This window comes from Capsicum annuum, chromosome 1, assembly GCF_002878395.1.
Source record: "Capsicum annuum cultivar UCD-10X-F1 chromosome 1, UCD10Xv1.1, whole genome shotgun sequence".
NCBI lineage: Eukaryota > Viridiplantae > Streptophyta > Magnoliopsida > Solanales > Solanaceae > Capsicum > Capsicum annuum.
In genome coordinates, this window is record NC_061111.1 from 89,130,918 (window position 1) to 89,146,231 (window position 15,314).

The window sequence follows — 15,314 nt, forward strand, 5'->3', positions numbered from 1 at the left end:
ATGTGCCAGGGACCTCATCGCTATACCCACTGCAACGCGCTACTATTGTGGTGAGGTTCTGGAAACAAAATCCAAACATGACCCAATTCTCATTCGAGAAATCCCAAACTTCCCCGAGACATTCTCCTTAGACCCCTAAAAATGAGTTAACTCAAAAACCAACACCTCAGGATTGGGAAGATCAATTTAAAAATTCTCAAAGTTAAGAGGCCAAAAATATGACTAAGTCCCTATCACTTAGTGAAATTTTCAGGCTTTAAGCCTGTTATGCATTCAACTAGGAGCTGAATTAAGCTAAGTAAAGTATGGGGTATTATAGGCTTCATGTTTGGTGATTATGAAACAATCAACTTAAGGTGCGAGAGTTAACTTCACCTTCGTACACCTTAAGACCTACTAATTCAGCTTTATAGATGAGCTCATTAGTACTAATATACATGACAATTTTTGAATAACACCACAAACTAGGGGAAATTTCTATCAACAACTATTTGTTTAGATATTTGACCAATCATTAACTTTGTATTTGACTAATCTTCTTTTAGTTATACAACTTGCAAAGTTGGTCTACTTCAAGGACTATACATCTCCATCCTCTAGAACAAGTATCTCCTAATTGAGGTCGATGATGATATAATTTTAACCAAGCTATTGCTCATACTCCAATGGTCGGTAGGTATGTAGATTCATGGCCACCCTTGAGATATTCCCTTCATATGCTAAATTGGAATTCATAAAATGATATTGGTTCTAGCCGATTGCTTAAAGTATGATCTTGTCAGACTCCCAACCAATGCGATTTGAGTATTTCCTCTTTCTTGCTTACAATGCTGAGTACTTTAGGAAGAAATACGTTAATGGGTGTCTTTAAGATTGATGGTGAATATCATCATACGTAAGGATACTAGAATGGTCTGAAGACATATTTGTTCGCATTTAATAAACCTTAAGAACAGAAAAAATATATGATGTTGTTTATGCTTCTTTGTTCACCTATGATCGAAACTCAAATATATTGCAAGTATTTCTTAAAGCTTGGCGTCCAAATACAAACATATTTCTTACACCAGTTGGAGAGTTATCTATATTCTTTTGGAATTTACATGAAATTGAGGGTTTATCTATTGGAGGTCTTCCTTATAAAGAAGTAGTGCTTGAATTTAAGAAGCTCACGAGTGTTGACAAAAAATGAGAGATTCATCCTTCATACTTGTCAATTCTTATTTGTAGCCTTCCAACATCTTTAAGAAGGATAGTCTCATAATTTAAGAGTTATTCTATGCGAGTGGATAAAGTTCTACTGCAAAAGGGTCTTGAGATACGAGACAACTCCATTGAGAAAGGAGAAAAAATTATTTGCTTGAAGTCAACACATAACCCAATCAGAGCTATTCCTAAAGAATCAAACTGGTCAAGTGCAAATAATGTAATATTTTCTAAACTTAGCTTGGGGTAAAACAGAGGACTGATCATATTTGGTGGTTTTTTTATCATATTGGTTGTGCATATTTGTATTTCCTTCTAAGGATGGTGATTTCATTCATCTGTGAATTTTTAGGATTGTAGATATGATGGAAAATAAACAAACATTCAATCTTGTCATGCCTTTCTTGTCAAGAATTTATAATGGTTTAAACAAGATTAACAAACCTTTGCAGCTTGAATATCTCAAAGTATCATTTCCAATTCATTATGTGTATGATTGGCTTGCGTATGAATTCAAGATATAGTTTATTCTTTATAATGGTCCATCCACTCTGTTAATGGTAGCATATTCCTTAGAAGGTGTTGTAAGAAATTTTGATGAATAGTATGTCTAAAAATTTCATTAGGGAGACAACATTGCTTGGACTTCTACCATGCCGAATAGGTCCAATCTTTTCTATTTTGTAGATAATGATAGAATCAAATTCAGAGGTAATTTACTTTTTAAGATTGCAATTTAAATCTCTCCCTTTAAGATGTGGTGACTTATTTATCCTTGAGCTATATAGTCTGCATCGATTTAGCTGCCGGATTGGATTTTATCAAAACATCCATAGCTTTGAAAATTATACTTATAGTGCATTATTTGATAAAGGCCTTACATTTTATTGAATTTATATATCACATAGATCTATGGTGAAAGGAACTTTCCCTATGGTTGCACCTAATATGTGAAAGCACACCTCTGTTGTGTATAAATCTTGGTGGGACGAAATCTATGGAAGATTTCTTAAAGTTAACTTGTAGTCATTGGTGAATGCCATATGTCCTATTACTAATATTCCTCAAGAACATGAAAAAGAGGTCTTAGTTATGGATAAACCTCCTACATTAAAATCTAAAGCAGTCATTTCAAATAACACTGAGAAGCCTCCATATCCAAAAGCTTACAAATAGAAGAAGCCTATTTGGAATCATCAGGCTTTCAACAAATAACCATCTCAAGATTAGAGCAGTAGTAGTCATAGAGATTGTTGTTGGAAGAAGGTGAAACTATCTTTAGACAAGTCAGAAGATACTAATTCACATGCAATGAAGATTCTTGACAATGATAATAGTTCCTCGAGGACTCCACATCCATTAAAGAGGTAATGATTTAACTTCTCATATTATTTCATAAAATATAAATGACTTTGTATGTCTCCCTTATCATGCTCTTTTTGTGTGTGTAGCCAAGTACCATTAAAGTATAGGAAGGTACATAACATAGTAGGCTATAAAATAGTAGTGAATCCATATAAGGCCAAACTCAAGAGAATTACCTCTGTCATTCAAAAATATTACTTAAACTCCTCGTGATAAAGTTAAAGCAAATGCAGAATCAAACTTCCACCCGCTTCCAATGGTAGTCATGTTTGTTTTTGATAGTTGGAAGGTTGTTTTGAAGCTTCAAAGGGATTTTATCATGAATTCTTAGGCTCAAATCCATACCAAACTTGGTGGCCTTATTGTAGACCATACCTTATCACATGAAGATGATATCCAAGTGATACTTAAATACAGAAGTGGAGTAGGTTTGGTATTTCCTCTTTATAGAATTTTTTGGGGTCTTTCTTTAAGATTTCCACTTTCTATGACCAAGCACGATCCATTCTTGTTGATAAGGCCACAAAAATTATAATATGATAGCCATATTTAAAAGCTAAGGATAAACTTGTGTTGAGGGAAAGGGATGAGAAATCTTGACAACTATTTGTTGATTGCAAATCTCTAGAGAAGGTGTGAAAAAAGGGTGAAGAAGTTAAAATCTCTTCAAAATGCTACCAAGCATGAGGCTAAAAAGGTTGAATCTAAAGTTTAAACTACTGAAAAAGAGTTCAATATGTGCATAGACATTTCATGGTAATAGTGAATGCCTCAAATAAAGTAGCAAAGAAGAAGCAAGACTTAGAGAATTCTCTCCAAGATCTAGTTAATTATATGCTATGTTTAAATTAGCCTTAAGAGATGCTTCTTTTTTCCAAATTATCTCCTTAGTTTACTTAGCATAACATTTTATTGATTAATTAAAATTATTATTTGTAACACTCCCAAAGTTCATGCATGTTACTAGTGGGTTACTATGTGTTTTAGGGTCATGAAAAATGCCTAACACAAATCTAATTAAAAACTCCTCTTTCGTCCAAGTTCTAGTGTGGAATTCTTTTTTAGTCAACTTCAAACAATCATAACCCCTTTTGAATATGAAGTGCTTGTAGAATAAGATCCACCAAATGAAACATCTTCGAGTGTTCTTTACAATCTATTAGATTTCATCTTGATTTGATATTGTAGTAGAAAGTTATGCTCATTTTACCTGAGGATGTTTATCTGCCAGAGATTGACGACCTAAGTTAGCGATTCATCAACTAGTTGATGACTCGTAAACTGAATTCATCAACCGTAACCAATAAAGAATAAAAAATGGTCAGCGATTGATGACCTGAGTTTGAAGAGCCATCAATGGGTTGATGGATCATTAACTAAGTCATTAGATGAGAAATTTTTGAAATTTCTTTTAGTTTACTTAGGGGTAGTTTGGTCCTTTAGTTACCTCAAAATCTTTCCCTAAGACTAAAATCACTCAATAAACATTACTTACTCAGCATTTAGAAAGTTTTCATCGTTCTTCTCCTTTTACTCTTAGGAGTATGTGGTCAGTATTTCTGGAATGGACTTAGGATATAGGGATGAGGGTGTATGAAATAAGTATGCTAAGTGTATACAGACTCACCAGATCATATGAATAGAACTAAAAGTTGATATAGCTGTAAACATAATGTAGTAAAGGAAGATGTATAAAAATTTGGGAGTAACTAAAATTTGATATCCTGAAGTCTTTCTAGAGGATCTACCTAGAGTTCCTCCCGATAGGGAAATAAAATTTAGGATTGATATTCTTCGGGATACCCATCCCATCTCTATCCCTACTTATAGGATGTCTCCAATTGAGCTTAAGAAGTTGAAGGAACAACTTAGGGAACTTTTAGATAAGGATTTTATTTGACCCAATATTTCTCTATGAGGTGCACCAATTTTTGTCTTGCTAAAGAAAGATGGTACTCTTAGAATGTGCATAGACTATAGATAGCTGAACAAGGTCACTATCTAGAACAAATGTCCAATCCTCAGAATTAATGACCTATTCGACCAACTTCAGGGTGCTCATTGTTTTTCCAAAATTAACCTAAGATTAAAATATCATCACCTAAAAGTTAGGGAGTCAAACAACCTAAAGACTACTTTTAGAACCCGATATGGTCACTATGATTTTGTAGTTATCTTTTGGACTAACAAATGCTCCTGTCGCTTTTATGAATTTAATGAATAGGGTCTTCAAACAATATCCAAAAATATTTATTATTGTCTTCATTGATGACACGTGTATTCTCAATGTAAGGAAGAGAATGCAGACCATTTGAGAATAATGTTACAAACCCTCAAGAATTGTCAATTATTTACAAAGTTTAGTAAGTGTGAATTTTGGTTTGAGCTTACCACCTTTTTGGTCTATGTAATTTTGGGTGAAGGTATTTATGTGGACCATAAAAAATAAACTGAGTGATGCACCAACCTAGGCTCATTACTCTATCAATATTAAGAGCGTTCTAGTTTAGCCAACATTATAGGAGATTTGTAGAAGGTTTTTCTTCGATAACTGCACCATCGACTAAGTTGACATAGAAGAAGGTGATGTTTCAATGGTCAGACAAGTATGAGTGGAGTTTTCAAGATTTAAGAGGATAGATTGACTTCAACATCGATATTAACTTCTCTTGATAGGTTAAAAAGGTTTTTAGTGTATTGTGATGCCTCCAGAGTCGGTCTCAAATGTGTTTTAAGGAAAAAGAGATGACTAATAGCTTATTTCTCCAGGCAACTCAAGGATTAGGAGAAGATTTATCCAATCCATGACTTGGAGATGGCAGTATCGACATTCGCTCTAAAAATTTAGAGCCATTATCTTTATAGTGTGTATGTAGATGTTTTCACCAACCATACGAGTGTCCAATATGTTTTTATCTACAAGTAGTTGAGTCTTAGCCATAGAAGGTTTTTGGAGTTGTTAAAGGACTAAGCTATAAATGTGCTCTACCATTTGGGTAAATAAAATGTGGTGGAAGATGCTCTAAGTAGATTGTCTATGGGTAGTGTTGCCTATATTATGGATGAGAAAAAGGAGTTGGTTAAAGAGGTATATAGATTAGCTCATTTGGGAGTTTGTTTATTTGATGTAGATAATGTGAGTTTGATGGTACAAAATGGTTCGGAGTCATTTCTTGTGGCAATGGTGAATGAAAAATAGTGTGACGATCCTATTCTAAGTTAGTTCATTGATGTAGACTTCCAATATAAGGTGGGGGTTTCTCCCAAGGAGAAGATGGAATTCTTCGCTATCAAGGTCTTATATGTATTTCCAATGTCGATAGGTTAAGAGATAGGATGTTAGCAGAGGATCATAGTTCCAATTATTCAATTCATCCTAGTGCAACAAAGATGTATCGCGTTCTATGGGAAGTCTACTGGTGTAATGGTATGAAATGAGACATAGCAGAGTTTGTAGCTAATTATCCCAATTGTCAGTAAGTGAAAGTTAAGCATCAAAGACCAGTATGTATGCTTCATTATATTAGCATTCCTACATGGAAGTAGGAGGTTATTAATTTGAATTTTATAATGGGACTTCACTATACTAATAGTCAACATGACTTAATTTAGGTTATTGTAGACCGAATATCCAAGTTAACCTATTTCTTGCCAGTGAAAACCTTTGAATCAACTAAGAATTATGTAAAGTTGTACATTCGTGAGTTAGTCAGACTTCATCATCTTACTAAGATATTCAGCTTACCTCTCAGTTTTGGTAGTCATTTCACTACTATCTTGGTACAAAGTTGAAGTTTAGCACTACTTACATACCTAGATAGATGGTTAGGCCGAGCATTCTATCCAAACTTCAGAGGACATGTTGATAGCCTATATGACTAATTTCAAAGGGAATTGGGATGATCACCTACCTTTTATTGAGTTTGCATATAAAAATAGCTACCACTCTAGTATTCAGATGGCTTTATTTAAGGCTTTATACGGGCATAAAGGTAGGTTTTCTATAGGGTGGTTTGAGGTTGGTGAAGCCTCTTTGATTGGTCTAGTTTCCATTCTTTAAGCTATAGAAAAGGTTCAGTTGGTTTGTGAGAGGTTGAAAACTACTCAAAGCCATCAAAACTAATATACAAATGTTAGGTGGAGAGAATTAAAGTTTGTTATGGGTGATTAGGTGTTTTTGAAGGTGTCACCCATGAAGGGAGTGAAAGGTTTGAAAAAAAGGGGAAACTCTGTCCTCGATACATTGTCCATGTAAAATCTTGAGGTTCATTGGAGATGTTGCTTATGAGCTATACCTTTTGATAGAAGTTACCGTAGTCTATCCAGTGTTCCAAGTATATGTTGAAAAAGTGTATTAGGTAGGTGAAACTAAGTTATTAGGCCCAAATTTGGTTTATCAAGTTGTCGAGAAGGTTAAGGTTATTCGAGAGAGGTTGAAAACTGCTCAGATTCACCAAAAATCCTACTCTGATAGGAGGCGTAGGGACTTGGAGTTTGAGGTAAATGATTGGGTGTTCTTGAAGGTGTCACGAATGAAGGGTGTCATGCATTTTAGAAAGAAGGGTAAAGTTAGTCCCCGTTATATTAGTCATTACCAGATTTTGAGAAAAGTTGGAAAGGTTTCCTATGAGTTAGATTTGGCCATGGAACTGTCCTCGGTTCATCCAGTATTTCATGTATCCTTACTTAGGAAGTGTGTAGGTGACCCTATTCTTATAGTCCCGATGGAGAGTGTTGGTATAAAAGATTTATTAAATTATGAAGAAGTTCCCATTGAGATATTGGATCGTCAAGTTTGCAAGTTGAGAGCAAAAGAAATTGTTTTGGTAAAGGTGTTGTAGAGAAATCAAAAGTTTGGGGAAGCTACATAGGAATCAGAGAAAGATATGAAGGAAAGATATCCTCACTTATTCACTTCTCAAGAGGAGGGTAATTAAGGTAATAATGAAAATCCTTATTTAGATATTTCATAAATTCTTGCTTTTTATTTTTTAAAAATCAAGCCACATGGTACGCCTGTCATAAATCTTGCGTATGTTTAGTGTCGTTTGTTCATAATTTGTGTTTATCATTTCTCTTGGTGAGTTTCTTTTGGAGTTATGGTGAGAAATATAATTATAAGAAAAGTTCATTAGTAGAAGTTTCATCCCTTAATTCTGTGCGTTGAGTTTGACATGAATATATAACCTTCATTCGAGGATGAATGGTCCTAAGGGGGAGATATTTTAACATCTCTGGCTCATTGCTTGGTAAGATATCTCAAGGGCAATTTTGTCTTTTTGTTCCATAATTTATTTCATGAAATTTAAGATGTTTCTTTAATATCAGTTTCCTGCGTTCTTTTCTACTGAACGTTATTTTCCCAGCCATGTTGCATTAGTTACACAAATTAATACAAGCCCCTTTGTTTTCCTCCAAATCACATGATAAAAGCCTCCCTTTTCCCTTCATCAATTTTTTTCAAAGCTTTCTAGCAGTAGCCAATACCCTTTTTCTTTTATTAGTTTTCATAAGTTTCAGTAGTCAATATTTCTTTTCCTTCTCTTAATCACAACTTCTAAGAAACAAAAGAGAATTGGTTGGGAATCAAGTTCAAAATTTTGTCTTTCGATCTCAAACCCGTTAAACATTTTGAGGTATGCAGAATTGTCTCTTACTCACTTTCCTGGATGTTCTCTGTTATGTTTTGTAATCTGCTTCCCTCCACATGGTCTGGTATTGTTAACTTGGTGCGTAGATTAGGAACTTGGTGTTTGTAAATATTAAAGAATTTTCCCTGGTTGCATAAGTTATTTTGTGATATTCTGAAAACTTGAGTCTGACAGTAGAGTGAAATCCTTTGTTGGGCATCCCTACCAAACCAAGTCGTTGTAATTGCTATGATTTCAAAGGTTCTTAATTATTGTAAACCAACTACCTTGATGCTAACAGAATTTGTCTTATGTTTCTCTCTAATGTACCTATTGAAGGCTACTGAACTAATAGATATTGATTTTAGGTTGCCCTATTTTTATTTCATGTCGTAAAATGGTGATATGTTATTTGGGTGATGCTCTACAATAAACTATATTGGTTCATTATTCTTGTCCATGATATATGTCTGTTAGTTATGGTGGTACAATTAGGATTAACGTTTGCAAGCATGATTCCCTTTTTAAATGAGTTTTAGATGACTACCACAAAGTTACGAAGCACTCATTATAGCTTCAACAACTACAACAATGCTCCAGGGATTTTTCCCAGAATCCTATTTAATACTAAAAATCTGGACAGATTTAGTTTTCTCAACGACTACACCATGTATAAATTACTATCTTTCTAGTTAACTCCTAAATATAATCTCTCAAGAGTTGTAGAAATTATGTTAATGAATCATTAACAAAATGTTTTTAGCTATTCTAAATGTTATGATAAGATATCAATCTCATGAATACAAAATAATTGAATTCTCAACTTGAGGCCAAAAAGGGCTAAATTATGTACATGAGCCTAAGAAGATTAAATCATGAGCATTGGCCTAATATAGCCAACACTTTGAACATAAATAAATAAGATAACATTATGAGAAAAGGGAGTTAGTTGGCTGACCGTGAAGGCATAGGTCTAAAAAAATGACAAATACCCAAAACTATATTTGCCGACATAGGATAGAGATCATTCCGCAAGTCGGATACTTTCTTTTCCTTCATGTGTCCCAAAAAGGGGCTAACCATGGATACTTGCTAGCAAATCATGTCATGTCACATTCTATGCCCAGCATGGTATAGGACGGCTTAGCCGATCGAGTCGAGAGCAGACTCCATATGTTCACATGGTGGTTTATGATGGTTCACTACTTTCTCCCACAAATAATCTAAGGAAATAAATTTACCTTAGTCAATTATAAGTTTAGTTTATATTCTTATTCCTTTCTGATTGTCTTTACTTACTTTTAATTTGAATTTTGTTGTCATTTGTTGTCATTTGCTATACTATCCTCTGGAAATGATTTTACATACCAATATATTCCACTTATTGACTGCCTTTGGCGCTACATCATTTCATGATGTAGGTTTTGGCGATCAAGTCCACGATCAGGCATATCATTAGGATTTCTATTTTCTGCTATTGGTGAGCCTCTTTCCCACCAAGAGGCCGGATGAGATATGATAATTATTATTATATATCTTCTTTCTTTCCTTTTAGTATTAGTATTGGTCCTTATTAGAGGCTTCACAGGCTGGTGTAGTTGTCAAGCAAACTTTGTAATTTCCAGTCTTTATTTATCATAGCTATTGGAATTGTTGGATATTATGCAGTGTTAATAAACTTGGGTGAATTTTTATATCTTGAGAAAATCATGATTGAATTTCATATTACTTCCACTTTATCCATTTGTATTAGAAGTATGCTCCGGTGATATGCCAGAACGTTCACTCGTACTAGCTATAGTATCGGATGCGTGTTACGTCCAGGGCCTCGGCTCGGGTTGTGACATATACTTAGGACATGCACTGTTGAGATCCCTAAAGTCAACACAAATTCAAATTTGTCCATACTTCTTTCTCATAGGAACAATGCTTTAAATCTATGTAGGGTATTTAACTTGATGAAAAAATCTATCTTTAATAAGTTTTTTTAACCTTATTTTCAATTAACGGAACCAATTTTGGCCTAAATACCTTTGGGCCTTCTTAATAGGACGAGCACCATTCTTGACTGCTAACTAGTAAACTACTACATTTTGATCCAAGCCAGGAATCTCATTATGGCTCCAAACAAAGACATCCCTATACTCTTTGAGTATATACAGAAAAGCAATTTATTCATCAACTTCTATGAAACACTCAAGAAAGTTGGCCTTAGGTGTTCATCAATGTCAAGTTTAACTTACTTTAAAGGATCGATTGTGGTCTTCACTTATTTTTCAAGTTCCGGTGGAGCATCTGTAGTATCTTTCTCCTCTTAAAGATTATCGCCATTCACAGATATATGGTAACAATAAAAAATATCTTCCTCCTCTTTTTCATCCTTCATTTGAGTGGAGGTATAATTCTCATTAATATGATATGATAAGCTTACACTTTCTTCATATTCCTTATGATCCTCGGTATAAAACATAGTATGAATCTTTACCTTTAGTACCTTCTTACATAAAACCACAAGTTTCATTTGTCACCTCATTTTAGAAGGAAAAAAACTTTGGAAATCCTTCCAGATTCTAGGTGAAGCAAGAATTATCGTGCATTAATAGCTTCCCCAATACTTGTTACTCCTCTTCTTCTTTATTGGACCCAAACTCTCAAACATATAAGTTCTTGTGGTTGATTCTACAAGTCGATCAAAGACAGATGGTCTTTTGTTAGAAGTAGTGGACTCATCTTCCATAATGATATTGTTTCTAAGTTGCCTTCTTATGGAGATATGAATTAGCAGTGGTGGCATGTACCCTAAGACTTCATGCACTTTCTTGGTAGTAGTTTCTGATGGGAGTTTTCCTAACTCTAAAGGCTCATTAGGGTTGCATCCATGTAATACCCTAAAAATCAAAACTAAGATTAGAGCCATGCTTCAAGTACATATAAAATAAAAAATCATGTTTTGGTGTTATGAGAAGTTATTTATACATGTATTAAGGCCACAAGTAACTTCTAGCACATAGACAAATTGAAATGTCCCTTACTCATTGATTTCTTGTAAAGAATCATGCTATGGTCAACTTAAAATAAGAATAAATCCTATATTATGAGGTATTTTTGAGCTCAAGATCTACCAAATGAAAGTTCTCTTTCCAAGGCATCCAGTTCCTTTTCAATTAGATATCAGAGAAAAAGATTATGTCCATTTTAGTGAACCTATGAGCATATGTACAATCTTGGAGAGATTGTGTGACTGTACAATGATCTTGTCTAATTAAAATAGTTCCAAACATATGAAAGTTGACAAGTATACCTTCGAAATATGAGAGGGAACCACAACCATATATAGAAACCATGATCTTAGGTACGATCTTGACTTCTAACATTGATCCAATTGTAACCTACAACCTACAAACCAATGTAAGATCATAGGTGAGTCCCACAATCATACTAATGCTAATTTGGTGGATTTTAGAGATCCCAAATTCATCCTCCAAACAACGAGTACCACACCCAATCATATTTGGGTCCCATGATCATGGGATTCTTTGTACAACTCAATTCTGTAGATATTTAGTTAGGTTTTATGAGGGGTTTTGTAGTTTTCCCCCACTTTTGTAACATTAAAGATATGTCATTAAGCCACCCTAAAGATGAGTATTAAATTAATAACACCCTGTCCCCCATTACTTCAAAAACACCCGACACTTAGCATCACAAAAAAAGAAACAGGCAAATTCTCCTCTGTAGGGAAATTAGGGTTCATCTTCTTCAAGCTTCCAATTTTGAAGTTTTCTTTTGGGTTTTCATTTCTAGGTATATGGGATTTCTTCAATGGGTATCCTTTCACTCATTGAGTCCCAAAACTAACTTAATTTCTCAGTTTAATCCCTTCTTTAGAGTTTAGGGTTCATAAAGCTTGTGAATTTCTTGATATTCTAGTTCCTTGATCTCATTGAGTTATAAACTTATTTTTTAATATGAATTTTAGTACTATTACATGTTCAACAATATAAATCCTAATTATATTGTGAAATCCATGATTGTTGGACTTGAGTTATTAAATTTCTTAATTCACTCAGTTTATGAAATTGTCATAATAGTTGCATTCTTTAGAGATGGTGGGTTATGAACACCAAATGAACTAGGATTTCATACATACACTTATGAATATTATGTTCTCCAATTTACATGTTTTGATTGATCTTACATAATATATTTATTTTTAATATCCAAAACTCTTATTGAGCATTTCTGTTATCATTATCATTAAGTTGGGAGTAGCACTTAGCACCGAGCGGACTCAGGGTTAAAGGCTCACCCATCAATTATGCTGAGATCTTTAGTAGTAGTCCCTAAGTCCCAAAGCTATAGTGCCCTCATAGGTTCTAAAGGGCCACCCATCATACCAGGCTAGATACCTTAGTCTTGTTGGACATTAGTTTAGTAGTTCCATGCAGTTAGTGTTCATACCCTTAGCAAGGTAATGAACACCCTTCTAGCCGGGGTTATAGGTGTGATACCGATTAACTTATATTGGGGTATGTTGATTAATCGTAGCTCCTATAGTCCATAGTTTATAGTTCAAATTTATCCCTTGCAAATAGCTTATAAGCATTTGGATCAAAGCCTTTTTGTATGCCTTGTCAGGAGTGCCATATCTAGCAGCAAGTTCTGAGCCACAGATTCTCCTAGTTTCTCTGAGGATACGTTTATTGCATCGATTCTCCTGATAAGATAGGTCAAACTTCCTAGTACATTTTCTTAGACATCAAATAAATGACTTTCTTCTTTTCTTACCTTTGGTACATAGTGGACCACAAAAGTTGTCTTCTTTCTCATGGACATAATGTTTTCTTTATTCAAAGTGGAGGGATACTTCTTAATAATGACGATTTCAGACAGCCACCTTGACCTTCTTAGATTCAAGATCACTATACTTGGTTTTTGTATTGTCATCAACCTTTTTCTCCTTCACAATATAATTCTTCAAGTAGAATTTCACATCAACAAAGTCTGACTTAGCTTCAGTGAATAACTTATTTTTCATTATGCAAATAGGAATGATATTTATGTCAGACCCCTTATCTATCAAGATTCTATTTATCTTCTTCTTTAGAACATGACCCATTATATATAAGGGGCAATTGTGTAGTATTTCATCAATAGGGGCTCATCATATATAAAGTGATTTTTTTTACACATACATATGCTTTTTAGAGAAAAAATTAAGTAGGATTTCAAAGAAGGAGGTTGTATTAATAGGCTTCACCCTTCATTTCTTCTTTACCAGCATTGAAATAAGATGTATCAATATTGACTTAAGCAGTCTTAGCGTAGAACCAACTTGGCAAGAATTCTTCCAAAGTCATAAAATGTTATTATTTTTTATGATGATACTCCACTACCCACTCCCTCTATGGAAGCTCAACTAATTTCTGGTTTTCCAGTTTTCTTACCATTTTCCTTCTAGTTGGTTGCTTGAATGACACCTTTTGTAGAATTATCATGTTTCTTCTATGCGTAGGCACCAAAATCAACCTTCATAATCATCTTCATCATTGGAGACTTGTCATGCTCCAATGACTCCTATTATGCTTTTTGAATTTGCATATTTGGGTTGGATCGAGCAAGATAAAAGTGATAGAGATTTTATAAGAACTGACCTTCTCATCATCTAGGATCATCTTCTTCTCATTATCCTGTTACACGATTTCATCCTTGAAGATGAAACATTTCTCCATACGGTGACCTTGAAGCCTATGATACTTGAAATAGTTTAGGTCATTAATTTTTCCACCTTTATTGATTTGCTTCATCTCTAGTACATCAATTAGCTTTAGCTCAAGAAATTCATAAAATATTTGAAGTTGACATACTTGAGAAGTCATCTCTATGCTTTGTTTCTTGCTCACCTTGTGGTGAATTTCATAGGAGATATATTAATATTCATAGATTTTGTGTTGTCACTTTTTAGGACAAACTTTTTCCATTTCTTGGATTCCTTCTTATCTTTTCCCTTTTGAGGGTCATGGATAGGTGCTACTCCTTTTTTATATAAAAGACATGCTTAACTTTATATGAAGGCGATACAGGTAGCTAAATCGGTAAAGGATTCGGGTTTGATGCCTTTTACGATTTAGTTATGCTCGCAATGTATCTCTTATATGCATATATCTATTATAGAAGCTTTACTGAGACTATCTTTGTGGTTTAGGCTCGCATTTCTCCATATATTTATAAAGTCAATAATTTGTTCATCTTTTCTCTGACGAGTATTTTGTGAGCTCTACCATGCTCACTATAAGCGTTGTGCTATAGAAATAATTCAAGAACTCATGATCCAGTTGCTCCTAATTATTAATGGAATTAGGATTTAGGTATGTGTACCAATCTAGGCGTTTTCTTCTTGGAAGTGAACAAATTGCTTAACGATATACTCACCGTAGTTTTTAATGTTGTTATATGTCTCAACAAAGTGCGCGACATGTTTTGTTGGTTTCTCTTTGCCCTTAAATTATTGAAATTTAGGGGATTAATAGTTGGAAGGCATATTAAAACTATCAACCCTATCATTATAGGGCTTGGTATACGTTAGGAAGCCTTGGCGGCAACATCGTACTTACCCCTAAGGGTCTTGTTGATAAACTCCTTTAATTTCTCAATTGGGATACGTAATGACCTGATCTGTGAAATTTTTCTTTTGATGTGATTTGAGCATTTTTCCTCTCTCTTAGTTGCTATATTTTGGAATGTGGGGATGGTTGACACAATTCTCAATGCGATTGGGAATGATTAAGAGAGTTTGTGATTTTTAGGTTTTAAAATTCATACAGTTGACTTTGGTCAACATTTGTTATTCTAAGTAACAGATGGTGATTAGACAGTTCCATTAGGTCTAAAATGTTGAATTTAGATTAGAAGCATGGTTGGTATGGGTTTGGAGCCTTTAGTTTGTATTTTGACTCTCTATTTGAAAAACTAGTGAATTATGATTTTTAGGGATCCCAGGGGTTTTTGTTCAAAAATCTAATGTTACCATTGAGTTCGGAATGTCAAAAATAGCATGATAGCATATATGGTTTGTTTCTAAGAGTCCTAATCAAATCTTGTGCAGCCGCTTAA